Source organism: Dermochelys coriacea, chromosome 11 (assembly GCF_009764565.3).
Source record: "Dermochelys coriacea isolate rDerCor1 chromosome 11, rDerCor1.pri.v4, whole genome shotgun sequence".
Taxonomy (NCBI): domain Eukaryota; kingdom Metazoa; phylum Chordata; order Testudines; family Dermochelyidae; genus Dermochelys; species Dermochelys coriacea.
Window position 1 is genome coordinate 19,747,115 of NC_050078.2, and position 25,051 is coordinate 19,772,165.

General features: G+C 41.6%; 1 protein-coding gene across 1 annotated transcript in view; it reads left to right on the forward strand.

Annotated features, from left to right (window-relative positions):
• The first annotated feature begins 589 nt into the window (after positions 1–589).
• The window catches only part of THSD7B (thrombospondin type 1 domain containing 7B), a 516,892-nt gene continuing 492,430 nt past the window's right edge, over positions 590–25,051 (forward strand). The window contains exon 1 of the mRNA XM_038422837.2: positions 590–785. The gene's annotated coding sequence lies outside the window, so the exon portion shown is untranslated. The remainder of the gene's footprint in view (positions 786–25,051) is intronic.

Genomic DNA, 25,051 nt, shown 5'->3' on the forward strand with positions numbered 1-25,051 from the left:
TATGCCACTTCTAAGAGAAGCCTTTACTTGTTCTAAAGTCAAAATTCTTTCTTAAGTGTTGCTGCCACTAGATAAAAGGAAGAACTTGCTCTTCCCCTGTGTGCATCCTGCACTGGGCACCCGGGTGCTTCAGGGGCGGGTGACAGGCAGACTTACTGCTGCTATAGAGGAGCAGAGGCAGTGGAAATGAGAGACCCTCTTGCTTCCAACTTTGCCCTCTGTGCGGTCTGAGCCTTCTGTCTTCCATCATTCTCCCCCACCTCTGCTGGGGAGGGGGGGGGGATTAGGTCTGAACCCTCTAGTCCCCCCCTCTCCTGGGCAGGGAAAGGGTCTGGGCTCTCTGGCCCCCACCTCTGTGCAGGGCCTGGGGTGGGGGATATTTGAGACTTTCTCCCCCCTGGAGCTGCGCAAAGCGGGGCAGGTGTAGCCCATCCACCAAGCACCTGAGGTCGGAGAATGGGGGGCGAAGGATGCTCCCCCCCCCAACAGGACAAGCCCAGGCTGCCGTGAGGAGCTGCTCTAATGATCAGGGAAGGGAGGGTAGGAGGAGGCTGGGGCTGGCTCCCCCGCTTGCCTCGGGGAGTCACCTAGCAGCCAATGAGGCTGCCGAGCTGTACAGCAGGTGGCGTTGGAAAGCGCTTGTTCCACCTCCAGAGCTTAACCCCTCTCGGCTGTTGCCTGCATATACGCCGGGATGGGTGGTCCGCGGCTAAACCACCATCTTTCCTCCGCTCCGGGAAGCGCGCTGCTGCTCCCAGCCCCCCTGGCAGACTGAGGCAAGGCTGGTAAGTGCCCGTCCCTTAGCAGGGAGCCGCAGCTGCCTCGGCTCCTGTGCTTGCAGCCTGCGCTCCTCTAGGAGCCAGCCTGCCCGTGCTGACTTTGCAGATCCTAAGAGGATGCTGATCTGGGAGCAGGCAGATTTGGGAGGCCAGTGTAAACGGTCACCTTAAACCTGGTCTGCAGGCAGTTTTCAGCGGCCCGTTCCCTGGGATGCGCCCTGAGTCCGTGATTTACGGACCTAGGTAGCCGCTGCTCGCAGGAGGGTTGAATCTCTCCCACAACTGACTTTTCCTTCCCCCCGCTCCCCCCCCCCCCCGGTGGTTATTTTCTGAGAAAACCTCAACAAACTCCGATCTTATTTCATCCTAACCATGTTCTCAGATTCTTATGGGAACCTTTGAAGCCCAACAAACCCTGTTCCGCACTGTAAACTTGAGACGGAGTGGAGCCGCTAGGGCGAGGAGCGCTTCAACCTGTTAAAATACGAGAGTTAATTTCTTCTCGGTATGGTTGTTACTCTGCATTGCGATTCCCCCGAAGTCTGTGCATGCCTTAAGACAAGGAAGAAATTCGCGGGGTTCTGTAATCTGCTAGACTATAACATGGTTCAACTCGTTTTATAGTAGGATCCTGGTGTCTAATTGACGTTCTTGTTTTACTAATATAAACTACTTGGAATCGGAGTTGAAACGCTTGCTGTGAAAGTGCCGCTCCTGTGGCATTAAACAAACGTTGCAACAGTGTTTAAACGAAGCAGATTAAAGCTGCAATTAAAATGTATATGCTTCGTTGAAGAAATATCTACGTCTCCTAGCAGAACTCTCTGCAGTAAATGTCCTGATTTTAAATACCCTGCGATCCTGTGTAAAATTGGGATTTAGCTACATCGGTGAAAGCAAAGCAGCTGATTTTTTTTACTGTCTAGTTTCTGCACTGTCTTCAGTACTTTTTCTTCTTCTTCTTCCTTCAAAGAGCTTTGGGATTGTGTCAGTTGCTTTTCATTTCTTTTGAAATACACTCTCTGTAAAAATGGTTGGAAATAGTTCTTCATTGCTTTACTGGTCAACTGTAAACACCATTCTTGCATCACCAAAGCTAAAAGCATCTTTTGATTGGAAAAGTGAAAGATACTATCATGCTGTTCGTGAATGTACATAGCATATATCCTGCTGCAGGCGATAAACTGTCTCTGGAGGAGCTCAAGTTGTATTTTTCAGAATTATGCACGTAACACGTAGTCTCTGCAGTATTTAAATATCCTGAATATGTTGTATTAAATAATCATAGTACAGGATATGATAAAACATGTCCCTATTTTTTGTGGTTTTCTTTGTTCAAGCAATAGCTGAATGTCAAAATGATAAATTTATCTTTCAGGAAGAGTATCAGCGATGGTACAGGTTTGTTGGGTAACTAGAAGGCAGATAATCTTCAGGGTATCCCTTTGTGTCCCCTGGTATATGGCTGTATAGCTGTTTTAAAACTGTCTTTAAAAGATCCAAAAGTGCTATTAAATATGAAATTAATCAGGGCAAAATATAATTACATTTTTACCTGCATGTGGAAAAAATGGGTTTGGGGAGATACATTGTAAACTCAGCACTTGTTTAAAGGCTTTTAAAAGTAGCATAGCTTGTACTCAGTTGTCATTTTTGGTTTATATGCATCTCATCTCCTATGTCCAGTGCTAGATGGCTACATAACTTCTGAAGTTGTACTTTGAATGTTAATAATGCAGCACATCTGTTTTGTCTTTTTTCGACATTAACACTTCAATTAGTGATTGAAACAATGGACTTTTATATGTGCCTTATTTCCTTAACCACTGGGTCCTCAAGTTTTGACTTAGCCATCTTCATATTTCAATTTACTCCATGTCTTACTACTCAGCAAAGGTCAAACCATGTAGAAATCTGTTCTTTATCTGTGTTGGAGACAAAGGATGATAACCCGCAATAAACCTGTTACAATGAGCTAACCATTTGTGGAGGGCGTTTTAAAAGGATGTATGGCCAAAAGGAGTACTTGTTGTCCATCCATCATGTCCAATTGTCTCACATGATTTAAACCTTTATTGACATGAAACTAGCATTTTCAATATTTCATTTTTCTAATAAACAAAAAACATTGTGCATCTTAAATAATGGGATTTTTAACTTTATATTTCTTGGTAGTAAATTGTCTTTGAAGTTTGTGAAAGAAGCTGTGCAGAAGATGGAAGACAACTATTCATATTTTTATATCTGCTATGAGCGATAAAGGAGTGTGGTGAGGGGTAGGAGTGGGAGCAGAGGAGAATTTATAAACCATGAGAGCTAGTACAGTGCATCTGATATACATGAATTTCAATCAAAGTATTTGAGAAGAGACCTGGTAATATTTTTTGCGGTTTGCAGAGGTTGTGCTTTTACAGGTATCTGATGCTTCCACAAGTTAAGCGCTGAGGGAATAAAATCTTTTCAGAAGTTTGAACAGAATGGGCAAACTTTTTAATGTTTGAAAGCACTAAAATGCTGTGTAAGTAATACCTCAAAGATGAGAAAGTTAACCTTATAATAACATTTATGAGGATCTTCAGAAATTATAATGCTTCTGAGATAGATACAGTACAATGAACTTTTAAAAATTAGAGCTTTCAGACATGTATACTCTTTAACAAGTATATAAGCAATAAAGGGGTATTTTAATGCTTGAAAGAAACTTCTCACAATGAGATAAAAATGTACAATTAATGCTAATTTACAGTACTAATTAATGGTAAAGAATTACACTCTTAGCTACATTATTAGTGATTATTTGCATTTGATTATCACCCAAAAGCCCTAATCATCATCAGGCCTCCATTGGTTACATGTAGGTGGTGTACAGCATTCACATTATGTAACAGATACTGAAGAAAATATTTTCCAGTAGGGTACATGTCTAAAGAATGGAATTTTATATTTCTTAATTTTGCAATACTAGTCTAAATACAACGATATCTCTTTGTTTGGGGCTCGTAAAAGAATTAGGCCCTGATCCTGAAAAAATGTCTGTGTGTATATTTGTCCATGAGTTTAATCCTACGTGCTGTGGGTAGTCTTATTCATTTCAATGGGACCCATCAAAAAGCATTAAACAAACATGTGCACAAGTCTTTGCAGGATCAGGCACTTAGTAATTATGTGATCATGTAAAGTTCTTAAAATTCAAAAGCAGAGGAATTCTATACCCATATATTACCTTTTAAAAGCGCTAATGTGGGCTTTCAATTAGCCTAGTGTTTAGTATTTTAACTTGTGTGAATATTAATATGAGGAGCCTGATCCTTCTCTAAGTCAATGGTAGTTTTGACATTTACTTCAATGGGGTTGAGGAAAGTGTATGGATTACCTGATTACTGTTTACAAATAAGTGGCTCTTCCTACTAAAGACTATCTAAAAAGTCTTTTCTCAAAATTTGACCAGAGATCTGTTTTTTGTTTTTTGTTTTTTTTTAACTATGTTTCTGCGAGGAATAGCTATCTAATTTATCTAATCTATCTATATTAATATTCTGTAATTTGGTCAGATTTTATTATGTGATTTAAAAAAAAACTTTTTGTAATCCTCCGAAGAAACTAAAATACAATAAACCTCATATTTAAGGGTTAAACCTATATATTTTGGTTTAACATGATCTTCTTTCAGTGATCATGTTTCAATAGGTTGTAAATGGAAGACCAGACAGATGGTAGCTGCTGAGCTCCATATGTATGCACTAGGGGAAAGAGGTGATTTGTGCTCTGGGGTCATATTACCTTCTATTTCATTACTTCTGGATCAGTAATGACATTCAGGAAAACTCTCTACATGTTGTAGTGGCTGCTTTTAAGTTGTGTCTCTGATGCTTAGGGATGCTCCGAATGCTCTGATGCTCTGAATTTAGGAATGGGATGTTTCTTCTTCAAGCTTTCTTAACTTCTTTGTATACACATGTATTGATGACAAGTGCTCTAGAAACAAGACTTTTATTATACTGTATTGCTTGAAATTGGCAAACTTGTCTCAAAGTTTGAGTTTTCATGATTTTAGTAGTTACTTAGGCCTAGTCCATACTAGAAAAGTTTTACCATGGGTAGGGGCTGTGACTTTTTACTGATATCATGATACCAGTATAAGTCTTAGGCCAGGTCTATACTACACACTTATCTTGGTACAACTAGGTCGCCCTGAGTGATATAGTTATACCGACTTTAACCCCACTCTCCCCCGCCCCGTGTAGATAGCATGACCAGATATCCCAATTTTATAGGGACAGTCCTGATTTTTGGGTCTTTTTCTTATATAAGCTCCTATTACTCCCCGCCCCATCCCGATTTTTCATATTTGCTGTCTGGTCCCCCTGTGTGTAGACAGCGCTATATTGGCGAGAGAACTTCTCCCACTGACATAGCTACCGCCTGTAATGGAAGTGAAGTTATTAAGCTGATGGGAGAGCTTGCTCCCATCGGCTTTGAGCATCTTCACCAGAAGCACTACCGTGGTGCAGCTGCGCCAATGCAAGTCTGTAGTGTAGACCTGCTCCTAGTGTGGATATAGTTATACTGGTATAGCTTATTTTGCTTCCTGAACCAAAATAAACTATGTCAGTATAAGCACTTTTATCCCAGTATAATTGCATTCACACTTGGGGATGGGATGAGGGGTGGCATGGGTGGCTGCTTTAATTATCTTAATATAATTAAAGCAGCAAAACTTTCTAGTTTAAGGGTATGTCTATGCTACTAGTGTAGTATAGACTCTTACTACAGTGACAGAAAGGGTTTTTCTATTACTGTAGTAAATCTGCCCCCTTGAGAGGAGGTATCTAGGTTAATGGAAGAATTCTTCTGTTGACCTAGCTGTGCCTATAATGGGAGTTACGTTGACCTAGTTATATTGCACAGGGCATGACATTTTTCACTGCCCTGAGAGATAGAGCTAAGTCGCCATAAGTTTTTAGGTGTAGACCAGGCCTAAACAAGCCCTTAATATGGAAGCTATAGTGAGAGAAAAGAGGGGTGTAGTCTGTGGGTTTTTTTAAAACCAAAAATTCAAGAGTCTGGGAATCCTCATGCTCGCAGCATAAACTAATTGGGGGAGGGTAGGAAGAAACTTCCATGCAGGCAGGTTAGTTCATAACTCCCTATTCAGGGTTTCTTGCCCCATGTGGTGAAGTATTTGGTATATGTCAATATCAGAGACAGGATACTGCACAAGATGGGCCACTGGCCTGATCCACTATGGCAATTCCTCTGTTCCTGTGTGTGTACAGAAATGGATGTAAGATGTCCTTGACCAAGGTACTGGAAATGAGGAAAAAGAGATAGGACAGTATGAGGCTGTAAACAAATATAGAAACACAATTATGGTACAAAGAACATGAAAGCTATTAAAACTCAAGTGCATACAGCTTGACTAGGAAGTATAGTATGAAAAGAAGAGTAGGGGAAGGTGAGTAAAGGAGCAATGATCATGCAGAGATAAACAGTTTCCAAATAATGAACATTTTACATTATTTAAATGTAGTAACTGGGCGGGGAAGGGGGGGAGGGAATGGATAGAAGGAGACCTAAACAGAAAATGTGAAAAGGACTTCAAAAAAAGAAATAGTCTGAAAACAGTGAATATTGGGTAATATTAAAATGAATGAGATGATCTGGATTCTAAAGCAGAGTAGAAATATTCTACTTCCATTCTGGCTTGGAATGAATAACTTTTTTTTTGTTAATGGGCAAGTAAAATATCATCACCAGTGCAGCAGCATAATGGTAACGGTGAGTATGTAGGTTTTATCCATGGGCTGGGTCATTTTCTGATCAGTTCAACCTTTCAGAATAAAGAAACACATAATAGCTGTAGAAGTTAACTGTAATTTTGGCAATTTCTGGTCTATATTTCTTCAACAACAGGCAATAACTCAAACAGCTGTATTTCCGTACCATATAAGGGAAGCACACTGTCTTCTGTATGCTTCTGTTTTGTCAGATCATGGTGGGCAGAATAAGCACTGATGTAGTCCCAGAAAACATGGCCAGTGGTTAATCTCTACCTAGGATTACTTTAGGGTCTCTGCTTGGGCATCTGATAACTTGAGTGTTCTTTGTTTTGGCTGTGGTACTCAGAACTGGTTTCCTAGCCATTTTCTTTTTACCAGAAATAGCAGAGACCAGAATAGGATCTGAGATTTGCATTATATGAGAGAACTAATTCCTGGGCACAGAAGTACTGGAACAATTTGTATAGTGGGATTGCTGAGAACCATTGAACCAAGCTGTTAACCCTGTATATGATGGAAACCATTTCAAGCCGGGGGGTGCGGCAGCACCGTCAGCACCCATACCTGGGAATAACACAGGATCTCTAAGATACTGTGACAACTAAAGGCTCCAAACAGCTCTATCAGTTTGGTACAGGTATAAATAGTAAACATAACTTATCCTTACTTATCATATCTTGTGTCACTGTTGCAACAAATTCCCGTGCATCTACTAATACTAAAAGGATATGTACTGCAACAATTTGCAGTTTATGTGGCAGCATTTTGTAGTGCGTGACTTACTTTCAGTGAAACATAGCTTATATTTTTTGGGCGGTGGGGGGGAGGGAGAGGGCAGGTTGCCTGACATACTACCTAGGCTGTGGCACACCTCATTCTAAATAAAAACAAACAGCAACAAAAATCCAGGCCTAGATTCCCTGCTCTCACTTTTTTTATATTGGTAATTGCCACTCAGTTGTGTGCTATGTCATAAAATATGCTAAAACAGACACAGAAAAAAGAATATTTCTAACCTATTTACCTGTTCAATTTGTATTCAGTTACACTATGATTATTTATAACATGACTGTTGCCCACAACATGGGCTGTCTGTCTGTCTGTCAGATATGGTGAATAGTCATAAATTTATGGGATTAAAGCTCGACCTCTTTCTCTCTGGACTGAAACAAGGGGTCACCCAATGAAATTAATGGGCAGCAGGTTTAAAATAAAACAAAAGGAAGTACTTCTTCACACAACACAAAGTGGACCTCATTGCCAGGGGATGTTGTGAAGGCCAAAACTATAACTGGATTAAAAAAAGAATTAGATATGTTCAAGGAGGAAAGTCAATCAATGTCTCTTAGACCAGATGGTCAGGGATGTAACCCCATCCTCTGGGTGTCCGTAAACTTCTGACTGACAGATGCTGGGACAGGATGACAGGGGATGGATCGCATGATGATTGCCCTGTTCATTCCTTTTGAAGCACCTGGCCTCTGTCGGAAGACCATTGGTCTGACCCAGTATGGCCATTCTTATGAAACCAAAACCCAATTTCCAAGCACTTCTGAATTTCAACATACCTGATTTATATTTTCTTGGAGAATAAATTTATCCAGGAATCTAAGTGTAATATATTCTATATTTTCTGGAATAACACGGACAAGCCTACTCAGAGGCATTCAAGAAGCAGTACTTCTAGGGTTAAACCTTTGGGGACTGGGTAGAGGAATAAGTACAACTTCCCAGAATGATAAATATCTGAATTTGGCTTAAACTTTATCAGCCCAAGTTACTTTATTGGGCAAATTCAGACATGCTATACAACCTGTAGTCACATGGCTCCATGATTCTGAGGGAGGAGTTTGCAAACACTATACATGTATTGTTTTGTGTGTGTATATGTGAAAGAATTCTAAGATGTTGTTTATTCAATGATGTTTTTTCCTGCTTCCTTAACCTTTTCTGTGTTACTTTTCTAAGTATGTTGCACTTACACTCCTGATATGTTTTCAAACAGAATCATATAAAACTTGCATTAAAACCTCTGAATTTTTGGTCACACTCTGTCCCATTTTCACTATCCTGAGCACAGGTATATTTAACTGTATTCGTTTGGAGAAAAGGTTTAGTGCAGAAATTACTGTAGGCTCTTCAGATACTTAAATTATTTGACTTTTTGGTGCTAAGCAATTTGGACTTTCAAATCCAGTTGAGCCCTAAGTGTTTGGACAGTGTACTGAAATGATCAAGCAAAAAAATGTAATTGGACAATGGTAGCTCCATGGTCTAATCTGGCTGAAGAATAGACAAATGTAGAGAGGCTTTAAAATGTCTACAGGAGCAGTAAGATAATATTTGGTTCAAAGACAAGAAAACAGCTTATGTGTTTAAAATATCAGAAAATTACTTATGCTAAGGGAAGTGTAGAAAGACTATTAAAATTTGGTATGTGAATAAAAAGAGAGATACATGAGTGAGAAATGGAAAAGTGGTGGTAACTCAGAACTAAGATGAGATGTGACAAGAAAGAGTTCTGGTGAATGAAAACAAGAAAGGGAGGACGCAAACAAGGAAGCTGATAGCAAAAAAACTGGGACTGTAAATGTGTTCAGAAAGATCACTGGATTGAAACCATGGAATGATAAAGATGGAAGAAAAGGCAAGAAAAAAGACGTGATGCAGCTCTGGTTTTAGTTATCTGCAACAGAGAGAAAAAAGATTGGATGTGTGTGGGGGGAGGGAGGAGGAGAAAGCAGCTTTTGCCACTCAGATCATGACATGAGTCAAAGCTAGAAAGGAGTGGAAGAGAAACTTTAAAGAGCAAACAAACAAGATGGAGAGAGAAACGGCCCAACAGAAAGTATAAGAAACAAACAAATACCCACCCAGTTTTATGCACTATACCATTGATGTGCTAAATACATCAGGCCAAATCTGTCTGATGCATCTGCTTACATCGGGTCTAATTTTGGCAAGAAATGTGGAAAAACAAAACAACTCAAAACAAACTAAAGAGGATCCCTTAAATACATCCATGATCAACCTGATGGCCCCTTCCCCAAGTGACACTACTCCAGCAGAGATCGGAGTAGCTTTCCACCAGGGTGATGTTCTTGAAAGATTCTCAATTCTGGAACTTTCTTTCCCCCTGAGTCCAAAACAGCCTGAATTTGTTAAGCTTCCAGGCATGTTGCAAAGGTCATGCTTTTTGTCTCAGATGTTGAGGGTGAAAGAAGATTGATGAGCTGAGGTGACAGGGTTTGATTATTGTTTGGGAGGGAGGTGGGGGATTTGATCAATGTAGTTAAGCCGAATGAGTTTGTATGGATATCTGGCGCCTCTAGAAGTCGGAATATTAATTACTTTCATTTTTATATTCGAAAATCAAAAGGAAGATGCTTGTATTTGGGAGTTTTTCTGAAGATGATGTGCATTTTGTTTAATTAAAACTGCCTCAAACACCAAGATAGAAATTTTTTAAAATTTAAATTAGAACAAATAAACTTGAAATAGGGTAGTACTAGACAGTGTCAATTCTGAGATGTAGCAAGGCAGGGGAACTGGAAGAGGACAGGCAGGTGCTAGAAATACAGGAGAACTCAAGAGGTTTAGGTAAGTTGTGACTGTGTATCTAAAATTCTTTTGGGCATACCCAAGCTGAACTTCTTAGCCCTATTGCCTCACTAATAATGATAGTAATAATCTTCCTCTGTAAAGGAGCATAAGGGAGTGCAGTAAGGGATGTAAGACCCAATTTATAAAGCTGCTAAAAGTGCTTTGGAAGGCATTTGCCGGAATAGCTTTAGATGCTGGTGCAGCTAGATGGAATTGTTCAGTAAGGTTGGCTCTGTTTCAAAAGGTCTGGATGTAGAGTCAAGCCCTGCAGAGAAGAATTTAAGAGAGTATTTTGCAAATCAAGATTTGAAAATGAAGATACAACTATTATTCCAACCAAAATGATGACCGCATCTGCATGGTTAGAATTGATACGGATCTGTCTTTATGGGGATTTGCATACCTGCTGTTCTCTGCTACACTTGCAAAAGTAAAATCAGAATAATCCTGCTGGGACCAATAAGTTAGGGTCAGAAACTTTCAATAACAACTTTAATTCTTCCCTCTAAAGGAAAAAGGATCAAAACACTAAAGGACTCAATTAAGTGCAACAGAGAAAGTAATATTAATGACCAGTAAACAATAACAGAACAATTGACCTAACAGCCATATCTGAAATGCTTCACTTGCCAAATTGTCTACTGCTTTTTACCCTAAACAAGGTGAGCATGTTAATCACTTGTTTTGTGTTGTGAATCAGATACCTTAAGTACTATGGCTATGCCCAAGAACACCTCCTTTAGCTTTGTCCTGTGTTCTAACACCATCTGCCTATCGAATCATACCTTGGATTGGTGGATGATCATGCTTTTGCTGTGATATTTTCTAGGGTTTGGATCTTGCATGTTCACACACGAGCCACTGCCCTGGGCCATCCCTCTACATTTTAAATAGTATCTGAAGAGCACATTATTTCCCCCCCAGAAGCATTCAATTTTAATCAAATTATCCTATACTAGAACCCATCTGTGACAATCAAGGTCCAGACACCCCCAGGGGAGAACAGAAGGTTTAAACCCCCAAAATGAGCAGTTGAATAAGCTGATTGCATACTGTGTTATTGTACTATAAAAGTATATTAGGTAACATCTTTTGTGAAAGCGTGTAATAGTCTGCACTTGATGGTCATTATTATATATGTATACAGACTGTGGTTATAAATTTATGTATTTATGCATATAGAAAATTGTGTTCATAATCTATAATAGAACTTCAACTAGAACTTCATAGCAAGAAGGGGCCCCTGTTTAGCCAGGTGTTTACAGAAAACCATCTCCAAGTAATCATCCATAGTCCGGACCAGTAAAAGGCAATGATGGGCCATTAGAGTTAATGGGAAGTTTGAGACATCATGGCTATCAAGTCAAGAGGAAATTTCCCCCACTCTGAATAACCATAAGTTACATGCCAGGAAAGGGCAGGGGGAAAGGAAAAAGTATTTTTAAAAAGGAGGCTTGAAACTGAGGTTTTCATCCAGAAACCGAGGGACAGCCTCTATTCAGGAAGATGTCCATGAACACAGGAAAATTGTTCAAAGGCAAAATGTAACTTATATTAGACAAGGGATTTTATCTAATATGAAAGTATAAAGCCTGAAGTTGTCTTCGTTTGCTTTCTGTGTGTTCTGGGCCACGGTGCTCGAAGCACCACAGATCTGGCAGGAGTACTCTGAGAAAAACGAGGCTTACACACAGCTGTGAGTTATTGGCTTTACTGAAGGTTAGTGACCCACCCGCAACGGGGACTCCAAGAGTTGCAGTCACGGAGGCAGGGAACCCAGCACACCGGAGCTCTGCCTGGGACGGAGTCCGACGGAGGGGCAGACAGTCAGCATTAATAAGCATTACACAAAAACAGCTCATGAATATAAAGTTAGGTGCTTCTTAAAGGGGGGCTTTCTACTACCTGGCGAAGGGCCATGCAAAGCAGCTGTGTCCTTCAAGGACTATCTTCTACAATAACAAAGCAGCTGTGTCCTTCAAAAACTATCTCTATCCCACAATAACGAAGCAGCTATCTATGTCCCACAGTAACCACTTGGCTTGAGAAAGCGGAAATTCCCTGGGTATAAGCTAGGCCGTAACAAAGTCTTCCTCAGTCCCTTACACTGTGTAACTTGTATATGTTTGCCTTCCCTTACTATTTCATTTTTGAATCTGTGGTTTTTCTATTGAATAAACTTTTGGTTTATTTTTATCCCAAGCATGTCTCTGATGTGCAAACTGCATGGAGTGGGTGCGCCAAAGTGAGCTGATAACTGGAGAGCTGTTTTCACACATTTGGGGGTGACAAACCAGAGGGGAATGGTTTTAGTGTCTGGCCCTTAAGAACTCAAGGAGGACAGAGTTGGGGAGATTTAGGACTGGAAGGACTGTTGATGTCACATTGCAAGGAGTAACTAGTTTCTACTTTGTTGCTGAGTTCCCGTTACTTTAGATTATACTGAGAGATGAAAAAATACACATGCTTATTGAGATAATGATACATATGCTGTCCCCAGTTGATAGTGGCATTAAAGGGACTAATATTGTAAGAAATGTGAATTTTTTTCAGAACTACAGATATAAAACTACAGTTCCATATAATTACTGTAAACCTAACTCTGCGATCCTTGCTCACACAAAGTAGTCAGTAGGACTGTTTGCATGAGTAAGTGAATGAGCAATGATTGCAGAATTGGAAGGTTTAGCAGATAGTCATGGGTGGTGGGTATCATAGGCTGGAGGAGGCTGTGACTCTCCAAACAGCCAGGCCTGGCCCCTCCCTTGCTCCGCCCCCAGACCCCCTCCTGCCAGTTCCCCTCTGCATCGTGGCCCCGGCTAGGGCTGGTGCTGGGGCCACACTGCCCTCCTGGTGCTCTGGGGCTGGGAGGGCTGGGGCTGTGCCACCTGCCCTCCTGGCACATTGGGGCTGCACCACCTGCCCTCTTGGTGCTCCGGGGCTGGGGGTAATAGCCTGGGGCGGAGGCTGGCAGCCACAGGGGTGGGGCCCTCTGGGCTCCAGCAGGGGATGTGGAAGGGGTGTGGTCTTGGGCAGAAGGGGCGGGGTAGGGCTAGCCTCCCCACAGCTGGTGGTTCATGCAGATATTAGGACTCTATGAATTAAAGGTACTTTGCTTTAATGCCCTTGTTGCAGAAAATACTTGTAAGCTGAGCTTGTACTAACTCCCATAGGTAAGGTTGCTCAAGAGTTTTCATTCTAAAGGCAATTTGTGAACGTTTATAACGTTGCCAAACTTTTACCTTTTCTCATGCCAGGAGATATTTGTTTTCTTTTTTTTTAATTTAAGCAAAAAATTAGTTGGCCTACTGTGGTAGTGAAGTGAGTGGAGAAAATATGCACTTCTGCAATCATGGGTATTTACTGAAACTCTTTTAAAATTACTTTAGTTCCTCAATAGCACATGGCAGAAACGTGAAATTTGGCTCTCAGGTCTCAGATTTTCCTTTCATTGGTCTGGTGAAAATAATTTTGATTCGGTTAAATTATAACTGTTCAGAAAAATGAACTTCTCTGATATGTGCAGCTTTTTGTAAAATTAATGATTTACAATTGTGCCACTAGTAATGCGTATGTGAGCTGATGGAAATATCTCTGAATGTACTATGGGCATTCCGCTTACATGGACAATTTTATTTGTAATGTGTAGGTGATTGTGGAATATGATTTTGGGAGGGTGTGAATGGAACAAGACAGGTTTGTGAAAGAGCCCTGTATCATTCTGTATGATATATAATGCTGTGTATAGAATAGGTTCCTTCCCCATTATATACTATGTCAGGGGTGGCCAGCCTGTGGCTCCGGAGCCACATGCGGCTCTTCAGAAGTTAATATGCGGCTCCTTCTATAGGCACCGACTCTAGGGGTAGAGCTACAGGAACCAACTTTCCAATGTGCTGGGGGATGCTCACTGCTCAGGGCTCTGCCCCAGGCCCTGCCCCCACTCCACCCCTTCCTGCCTCCTTCCCAGAGCCTGCTGTGACCTTGCTCCTCCCCGCTTCTCCCCAGAGCCTCCTGCACACCATGAAACAGCTGATCGGGAGGTGCGGGGAGAGAAGGGGAGGCACTAATTGGCGGGGCTGCCAGTGGGTGGGATGCCCTGGGAGCGGGGATGAGGGCGGAGCTGATGGGGGGCTGCTGATGTATTACTGTGGCTCTTTGGCAATGTACATTGGTAAATTCTGGCTCCTTCTCAGGCTCAGGTTGGCCACCCCTGTACTATGTGGAGAGGACAATGTCTTTTATTTCTGCCAGGCAAATAATTGCATATGATAGAATTTCTTTATTTTTTCATTTTTATTAAAAACAAAAATCTTAGGAAATTCCATAACAAAATTACACGAAGAGAATGCTACATGTGTAAAGCAAAGCACTCAGGTCAGAAAACACCTGAGTTGAGGTTGCCCAGTAAATACTGGCTCCGGCCTTTGCACATATGTCTTAATTACATGGTATACTGTTCTCCCTTGCCACAAGATCCCTGCTAAATCAGTGTGATGGTTAGATGTGAGCGAGACAGGTTTGTGTGGCCAATACGTCTGACCTCTGGAGTGCCTTGTTGTGAGTTTGAATGGTATGAGTGTCTGAGGCATGGGGTTATACACTAAATGAGGAAGATGAAAACATATATGCAAAGAGAAGCACTTCAAAGTCAGGAAATGCCAAAATTAAGGCAGCTCATGCAATCTTATTTCTGCCCCTTGTGCCTGTGCACTACAATAGTGTCTTTAATTATATGATCATATACTGGTCTTCCACAGGCTACTCATTCAGGCTCTAATCCAGAAAAGCACTTAAGCATGCACACAAGTTTAAGCATGGGAGTAGTTTCATTGAAGCGAATGGAACTATTTGTGTGATTTTTAAAGTTAAGCACATGCTTGTTTGGCTAGCTCAAGGCCTTTATGTTTAGGGCAGACAGGCCTTTGTGTAATACAGCTATTCAATACTTAATGTTCGTTGTGTAGATTTTATATGGATTTTTGTATTTTAAAAAAATCTAGTTACATATTGTAGAAAATGTAAGCATTTACATTTTAAATTAAATTTTCAATGGGCCCAGCTGCCCATTCTGTTTCAGGGGGTGTGGATTGATACAGAGGCAGGGAAGGTATATAGGTTTGTGTCCCAAATTGGACTGAATGGAGGCGCTTATCTTGGCTTAGTGATCTATGAACAGAAATGAGCCAAGTGGCTTAGGAACCAAAGTAGTTTATTGCAGGAGTGAGTTAAGTGCCTGCCTCACTCCACACAAAATGGCTGTCACCAGAGAAGAAGGTGAAAGTGGGGCCCATTTTATAACTCTTAACCCAGGGTTAAAGCATTCACCTGGGATGTGGGACACCCAGGTTCAATTCCCCTTTCTGTTGGAGGGGGAGAAAGGATTTGAATAGGGGTCTCCTGCTTCTCAGAAGAGTCATTCTCATTCTCTCTGGCCCAATGGCTGTCCATTGTGGATAAATACTTAATCACCCAGAGTGTGGGGTGGGAGAGAGAGATTGAAAGGGGAGATGACTCTGTAGCCCAGTGGTTAGGGCATTTACAAGGGAGGTGGGAGACCCAGTGTCCAGTCCTCCTTTTCCAATTTCTCTTTCATTATTTATTCTACAGTAGAACAGCTTCAGCAGAAGAAATTGAAAGGACCCTATATCTCATAGTTCAGTGGTTAGAACAATTTCCTGACAGGTGCGAGACCTCTGTTCAAATTCTCTCTCCACCCAACAGCAGGGGGAATTGAACCTGGGTCTCCCAGAGCCAAGGCAAGTGCTCTAATCTTTGGGCTAAAAGTTTTAAGGGATGGCAGCACCAGGACCACCTTCTCCTCCAGCCAGAGTTTGAATGGGACCTGATCACGTAGATAGTCTGTGAGCATACCTACTAGCTGGGTCTGCATGTGAGATAGGTATTTGTCTGCTTGCCTCCCTTCGCCTGATCCATGGATCTCTCCGGGGTTTATATGGTAGATAGGCTTCCAGACAGCTGGAGTAAGACAGCAGTGAATGACCGGAGGCACTAAGGGAACTTTTATCCTTCAAACTTAGGTGATAAGTGAGTTGAGGCACCTTCAGGGTTTGGTGGGAGTTTTATGGATCTCAGTGGAGCCTAAAATTGGGACTAATGCACCTAAACATGAGAGCTATGTGGCTAAATCTAGGTTTAGGTGCCTAACTACCGTATTCCCCTTGTAACAAAACTCTGTGATCTGTCTGTTTTTTTTTCCTACTTTTTCAAAAAAGTAACAGAAGCATAAATGTAAAATTTCTTTAAAGTCTGAGCATGTCTTTTTAGATTTTAAGTTTAGCTTAAAATTTAAGGACTAAAGTCTGCCCTCTCATTATACTTAATTAGTGTTCTCGGCATTGGTTTTCTCAAGGTACCTTCTAGTATAAAACTCTAAATGGTAGAATTTTTTGTATTCTCATCAACAGATAAATGATTAATGGTATCTATGCTGCCTTCTGGATCACCTTGTGAGAGGTCTCCTTCATCAATCTGTCAAGGGGATTGTATGGCAGTTTGCACCCTAATTAGGGTCCCCAGCTGGGGATGTGCTGTTTAACAGATTACTCGTAGCTGAAGTATAGTCATCACAGATATAGTTAACCATATAGGTGTATGAAACTGTGTTGCAGTAATGAGATTTTCTTTTTAAGGAAAAAAATCAGGTTAATATAAACAGTACAAAAGACAGCAAATGTTTAGTTGAAATTAAGCCTGTAATTTAAAGGCTTAATAACAACAATACTGTTTTTCTAATCTTTCACCTTATCTCCTTTCTTTTCTTGTGCTTTTATAGGCAAGACAATATGGCCATCCAGAAATTATTTTACCAATAAAACATTAAGGTATTCTCTAGGGCAAAACAAAAGTAATCAAAAAGGTGCTTTTGTAGGTGATTGGTTTTAGCATTGAGCAATCTACCCAGACTTGAGCACATTCTTTTCACTTGGTGAGTTGTTATCAGTGACCTGGTTATCAGCTCTGTGGCATTGCAGGGTCATTAGGAAAGCAGTGCAGATTCCATGTAGAGTTTGGAGAACTTAATTGTTCACTTAAATTAAAACAACTTTCCCACCAAAACAAATCTGGTTCTACTGATAAAGGCTAACTTGTTTAAGGAATAGCGTAATGTATGGCAGCAGGCTCTGAACTCAGCATCCTGTCTGATATAAAAGCCTGGTACTCATGATATTTAGTGGGGTGGGGAGATGAGATGAGATTTTGCAGGTGGATTGAATTCTGCACTTCCCTTGCATATAGGGTGTGTTGTAGCAATCAATATTGCCCAACCTGAGGAGGTAATAAGAACATAGGCTGGCATGCAGTGTGCTTTTTTTTTTTTTTTAAATATAGTTTGTTTTAATTTGTTTTATTTCTAGCATTTTTTTCCAAATAAACTTTGGGAGTCGTTCATTGAATGGTGAGCAGAGTCAAGATCTGCCATGTGGCTCTCAGAGGAGAATTTTGCCCAAAATTTGCAGCTAGATGTAGCTGTGTTTACACAGGGATTTTTGGTCTCTTTAGTGTCCTGAAAGTATTCCTCATGCTGTTTTGCAGAGCTTAACATTTCCTCCACTACTGCTAGTAATGCTCTGGTGTAAGAACACCAGAAATCTCCAGGATAAGGTCTCTTGGGAATGAAGATCTGAAATCTTCCAGGTGATCCTAATTAATTTGTGGATTTATAATTTAACATTTGTCATCTACTAGAATTTAGAGGCCAACCTGACTGGGGCCCCATTGTCCTAGATGCTGTAACTTGTATTTGTATCTCTGCTAGACTTTGAGGATTCTCCACTCTTCTCCTCCTCCCACTTCCCCTTCAGAAAATGAGACTAGAAATCCTATTATGGATTTAAATTCTAGTCATCCAGTATCTGAGAGTATGTATAGGGGGCTGGAGACTACATAGGCATAAGGGTTTCCAGGAAAAGGCTGTAGGGAGGGAAACTCCCCCCCCCCCATGGACTGGATCTACCTCAAACCACAGGGTGCTTAAAATCATTTGGGGCTAAACTATGGAAAAATTAGGCCCTAAGAATTGTGGAGGTGGATGTTTTAGGGGTGGACTGTTGGTGTCTGTCTGTCTCCTGGATGGCTAATGTAAAGTTAAGTGGTGCTGCATCTCATTGTTTTCTCTTAAAATTAGATTTAAAAGACTTTAAAAGTTACTCAGTGGAGAAGCAGTAAAATATTGCAGAGCTATATTTGAAATCTGTGGGTCAGGCTTCTGGGGGGTCAGGGCCTTCTGGATGAGTTCCCTCTACACCTGTGGGCATGTTCAACCCTGATTACTATAACCAGTAGACACATATGAAAAAAGGGAGATGTGTGACAACGGCTTCATCTCCTTGTCCTTGGAACCAGAGGAAGCCCCTCCCCATGTTTTCAACTCTGTGGATTCTCAAATAATGGCTGTGTGGAGATGTATGTATGTCTGTTGGGCTTCCTTCCCCCTGAAAAGTATAAGAATTGAGCCTGTCAGCATTATATTATACAGAAACCCTCACCCTCTGGGTGAGTGTTTAGAATGGGCTGTCCCATGACTCTGGCCCTACCTATTGCCAACATGATCACTTGAAACTCATGTTTTCCAGTCTCTTGTTTTCCTTTTGCCCATGGAGGGAAGATTTGGTCCTTATTTACTGTTCAGAAATGATCCTGAATGTCTTGAGTCCTTGCTTTTTCCACTACAGTTAAATGTTAGACTTCCCTCTTATTTTTTCTTGTTAAAGTGCACTTGTGATGTTGCCTTCATATCTGTTTCTCTCTCAGATGTCATAGCAACATACTTTGATTTTATGTGACCATTCATCACACTTCTGTCTGCAGAAATAATTCAGAGGAAATGATCCAGGTCTTTATTCTTGTTACACATACTTCATGTTCTTTTCAGCAGCGCTGTTTGAACTGGTTATTTGAGTTGTGGTGCATCATGAGATAACACATCTCATTCTGTGGTGGTGCATATTAATTGCCATCTGATGTACTGACATTCCACAAACTTTAAAAAGTTTCATTTGGTTCCCCCTCCCCAGGACAAATGTATGTGCTGAAGAGGAAAACATTCTTTCCTAAATTATTTTAGCAAATGGAAATCTACTCTAGTTGAAGAGTTTGACTTGGCTAAAAGCTTGAGAGATTTAAACATTTGTGTTTCCTTTTATTGTTCAGATCTATATAGCATATTTTGAATTAGCAAGCAGCCTGTCAAGTTATTATAAATCGCTACCTAATAGTTATGTTAAATAGATGGAAAAATTAGGTGTTTGTCACTTCTCACCTCACCTGGATTGAATGTTTCTGATCTTTCAGGGGCATTTCTACTTTTCTGTTCTACATTGGAGGATACCTGAGTCAGATTATGTGAGTTATCCGGGAGTAGAGTTACAGTTCTGTGTTTCATAATTGAGATCTAGCCTTTAGATTAACTTCATTAGTATGCAGTTGAGTAAGAAAGGGGTGTTTTAATAAATGAAAATACTCATGGATTTGAACAATGAGTGCTAAAGTAGGTTCATGCAGTTTATTGTGTATATAATTTTTACTTAAAGAAATACTATCACAGCTATGAAGCCCTCAGATTTGACCAGCCTCTTGTTCTTATATCTATTTGTCAAATAAATACACATCTTTGACTTTAAAATAAAAAAGCATTTAATAAAGCAGACTAAAAAAATCAAAATTCTTTCCACAGCCACTTATCAGTCTGTATGCGAGTGCAAGAAGGGGGGAGGGAGGAAACAGTTGGAAGAAAAACTAAAATCTATTTTCTAAGTTGTGTATGTATATTACAATAGTGACTAAAACCCCAAATATGCTTACACTTACTGAAAATAAATCTTGGTAGAGGGTTAGGGACTAATCAGTGTATGTGCATTGATTTTTGTGTTACACCTGTTATTTCACATGTAGCACTTTAGTGGACACTGAACTAACATGAACTTCAAAAAATTAAAAATCTTAATTTAAAAAAGTAAACTGTAAGAAGTATTCAGATATGCACAGGACTCACTTTATTACCCTGCTTATATGGGAGAGCGCTGTTAGTCATGCATGAGAGGAATGCAGCCCTGAAACCTTCTTACAACACGCTTACCCCCAGGAAAAATAAGGCCGAGTGCTACACTTTGGGTGAAAGTCTTAAAAAGATAGCAATGGTGAGCCTCCAATCAGTAGTAACCACCTTGCTGAAAGAGTTAAGTCGTTTTACTCATGGAAGGATGCAAGCCCAGTGACACAGGATTAAATCTAGTTTCTAACCAACTTTCTCTGAAAGGTAAAATGTCAAATATCTATTTATTGTTTCCAGTAGTGTCCACACTGTGCTGCATGCTGCATGAGTTTAAAAGAAGGCAGGGACCCTACCTGGAAGAGCTGGCAGTATAAAAAAGACAAATCCCACTAAGAGTACATCTACCCTTCAAACTGGAAATTCCAGCTTGGATAGATATACGTGCACTAGCTTTGACAGAATAGTCATGACTGCATGAGCAGTGGGATAATTTAGCTGCTCCAAGTACAACCCTATTTGGGACCATCCATATTTGGGTGGCTGCTGTTCCTGCTGTTGTGGCTATGCTTCTATTTTTAGCACACGTGCTAGATCAAAGCTAGCATATGTACTTATCCTCAGGCTGGAAATTACACCTGCAGCTCATACGTAGCCCTCATTTAAAAACCTCGAAGACAGAGGAAAGGAGGGGGGTAATAAATGTACAGATAAAGTGCTTGGGTGATGTTTGGCCATTTCCTGATTATACAAAGTTTCAATGACCCTTTTTTTTTTTTTTTTTTGGTGGTAAAGTAGTGTATGACTATCCCAATTTCACCTCCCCATGCCACTACAGGTATTGGTAGGTGTTATAATAGAAGTGAGACTTCAAGAGGGATCTGAGTGAGGGAAAAGTAGTGGCTTTTTGTACCGCTTAAGGAAGTAGGCATTCTATGTGTACGGACAAGCTTGGAAAAAGTTAGAGAGATGTGTTACAGAGAGGAAATGGCACATCTATGCTGACTGGAAAATTGTTATTGATGTCAGTTTTCAGCAGGAGGCTGGATACATAGATGTACAATTTTAACTGTAAATGTTAGAAATATGCAAGATCTGGCCCCCTAATGCTATCAGTCTGGCACTCACTTTGTCATGCTTTTTGGCTTGAGTAAAAAGTTCCTACCCTAAAGAGAGACATCAGGGAAATTAATTTTATTACAGATCTCTTTCTACCCCTCTAACAATACAGTAATACAAGCCTTCAAAGCCAAATGCATTTTGCAAGAACTCTTGCAAAAATGAAAAAAGCATGCAGAATTGGTATTTCCAGCTATACTGCTGATTTTGATGACATTTTTTCTTGAGTAGTTCAGAAAATCACAGCCTTAGCTTCAAAACTATGTGCTTGTTTATGGAAAGTATCTGTAGATTGCTTTGCAGGTGGTGTCAGAGAGAAGGCTTTGGATTCTTTGACCATGGGATGGTGTTCCAAGAAGGAGGAGTGCTAGGCAGAGACGGGCTCCACCTAACGAAGCGAGGGAAGAGCATCTTCGCAAGCAGGCTGGCTAACCTAGTCAGGAGGACTTTAAACTAGGTTCACCGGGGCAAGGAGACCAAAGCCCTGAGGTAAGTGGGGACATGGGATACCGGGAGGAAACACGAGCAGGAGAGCACGAAAGCGGAGGGTTCCTGCCTCATACTAAGAAAGCAGGACAAACAGCAAGTTATCTCAAGTGTCTATACACAAATGCAAGAAGCCTGGGAAACAAGCAGGGAGAACTGGAAGTCCTGGCACAATGAAGGAATTATGATGTGATTGGAATAACAGAGACTTGGTGGGATAACTCACATGACTGGAGTACTGTCATGGATGGATATGAACTGTTCAGGAAGGACAGGCAGGGCAGAAAAGGTGGGGGAGTTGCATTCTATGTAAGAGAGCAGTATGACTGCTCAGAGCTCTGGTATGAAACTGCAGAGAAACCTGAGTGTCTCTGGATTAAGTTTAGAAGCATGAGCAACAAGGGTGATGTCGTGGTGGGAGTCTGCTTTTGACCACTGGACCAGAGGGGTGAGGTGGACGAGGCTTTCTTCCGGCAACTAACAGAAGTTATTAGATCGCAGGCTCATGTTCTTATGGGAGACTTCAATCACCCCGATATCTGTTGGGAGAGCAATAAAGCGCTGCCCAAACAATCTAGGAAGTTTTTGGAAAGGGTAGGGGACCATTTCCCGGTGCAAGTGCTCGAGGAACCAACTAGGGGCAGAGCTCTTCTTAACCTGCTGCTCACGAACCGGGAAGAATTAGTAGGGGAAGCAAAAGTGGATGGGAACCTGGGAAGCTGTGACCATGAGATGATCAAGTTCATGATCCTGACACAAGGAAGAAAGGAGAGCAGCAGAATACGGATCCTGGACTTCAGAAAAGCAGACTTTGACCACCTCAGGGAACTGATGTGCAGGATCCCCTGGGAGAATAACATGAGGGGGAAAGGAGTCCAGGAGAGCAGGCTGTATTTTAAAGAATCCTTATTGAGGTTACAGGGACAAACCATCCCAATGTGTAGAAAGAATAGTAAATATGGTAGGCAACCAGCTTGGCTTAACAGTGAAATCCTTGCTGATCTTAAACACAAAAAAGAAGCTTACAAGAAGTGGAAGATTGGACAAATGACCAAGGAAGAATATAAAAATATTGCTCGGGTGCGCAGGAGTGAAATCAGGAAGGCCAACCTGGAGTTGCAGCTAGCGAGAGATGTTAAGAGTAACAAGAAGGGTTTCTTCAGGTATGTTAGCAACAAGAAGAAAGTCAAGGAAAGTGTGGGCCCCTTACTGAATGAGGCAGAGTGACAGAGGATGTGGAAAAAGCTAATGTACTCGATGCTTTTTTTTTTTTTACCCCTGTCTTCACGAACAAGGTCAGCTCCGAGACTGCTGCACTGGGCAGCACAGCATGGGGAGGAGGTGACCAGCCCTCTGTGGAGAAAGAAGTGGTTCGGGACTATTTAGAAAAGCTGGACGAGCACAAGTCTATGGGGCCAGATGCGCTGCATCCGAGAGTGCTACAGGAGTTGGCGGATGTGATTGCAGAGCCATTGGCCATTATCTTTGAAAACTCATGGTGATCGGGAGAGGTCCCGGACAATTGGAAAAAGGCTAATGTAGTGCCCATCTATAAAAAAGGGAAGGAGGAGCATCCTGGGAACTACAGGCCAGTAAGTCTCACCTCAGTTCCTGGAAAAATCATGGAGCAGGTCCTCAAGGAATCAATTCTGAAGCACTTAGAGGAGAGGAAAGTGATCAGGAACAGTCAGCGTGGATTCACCAAGGGCAAGTCATGCCTGACTAATCTAATTGCTTTCTATGACGAGATAACTGGCTCTGTGGATGAGGGGAAAGCAGTGGATGTGTTGTTCCTTGACTTTAGCAAAGCTTTTGACACTGTCTGCCAAAATATTCTTGCCAGCAAGTTAAAGAAGTATGGGCTGGATGGACTAGAAGGTGGATAAAAAACTGGCTAGATCATCAGGCTCAACGGGTAGTGATCAATGGCTCCATGTCTATTTGGCAGCCAGTATCAAGTGGAGTGCCCCAAGGGTCAGTCCTGGGGCCGGTTTTGTTCAATATCTTCATTAATGATCTGGAGGATGGCATGGATTGCATCCTCAGCAAGTTTGCAGATGACACTAAATGGGAGGAGAGGTAGATACGCTGGAGGATAGGGATAGGATACAGAGGGACCTAGACAAATTAGAGGATTGGGCCAAAAGAAATCTGATGACGTTCAACAAGGACAAATGCAGAGTCCTGCACTTAGGATGGAAGAATCCCATGCACTGCTACAGACTAGGGACCGAATGGCTCGGCAGCAGTTCTGCAGAAAAGGACCTACGGGTTACAGTGGATGAGAAGCTGGATATGAGTCAACAGTGTGCCCTTGTTGCCAAGAAGGCCAATGGCATTTTGGGCTGTATAGGTAGGGGTATTGCCAGCAGATTGAGGGATTTGATCGTTCCCCTCTATTTGACATTGGTGAGGCCTCATCTGGAGTACTGTGTCCAGTTTTGGGCCCCACACTACAAGAAGGATGTGGAAAAATTGGAAAATGTCCAGTGGAAGGCAACAAAAATGATTAGGGGACTGGAACACATGATTTATGAGGAGAGGCTGAGGGAACTAGGATTGTTTAGTCTGCGGAAGCGAAGAATGAGGGGGGATTTGATAGCTGCTTTCAACTACCTGAAAGGGGGGTCTGAAGAGGATGGATCTAGACTGTTCTCAGTGGTAGCAGATGACAGAACGAGGAGTAATGGTCTCAAGTTGCAGTGGGGGAGGTTTAGGGGTTGGATATTAGGAAAAACTTTTTCACTAGGAGGGTGGTGAAACACTGGAATGCGTTATCTAAGGAGGTGGTGGAATCTCCTTCTTTTGAAGTTTTTAAGGTTAGGCTTGACAAAGCCTTGGCTGGGATGATTTAGTTGGGGATTGGTCCTGCTTTTGAGCAGGGGATTGGACTAGATGACCTCCTGAGGTCCCTTCCAACCCTGATATTCTATAATTCTATGATACATATCTAGAATACCCTTATAAATATATTAACTCACTGCCCTACAAGTTCTGGCTTGAGGCTCATTCTTATTTCTAAGGCTGTTGTCTATCTAATGAGTTCAGAAATAAATCATTTGACTGTGCAACAGGAAGTGGAAGGGGTAAACTCTAGTGACACATATGGTGGTAGCTAAGGGTCACATTCTGTGAGCAGAGCTCCCTATGAAGTCCATGAGTAGGAGACACCAGCTGGGTCTACCCTAGTCCCACCCCTTGTCCTGCAGTGATTTACCTCTCTGGTGGCTGCCCTGGGCACCGGAAACATACTTCTGGGGAGGGTCGCATGA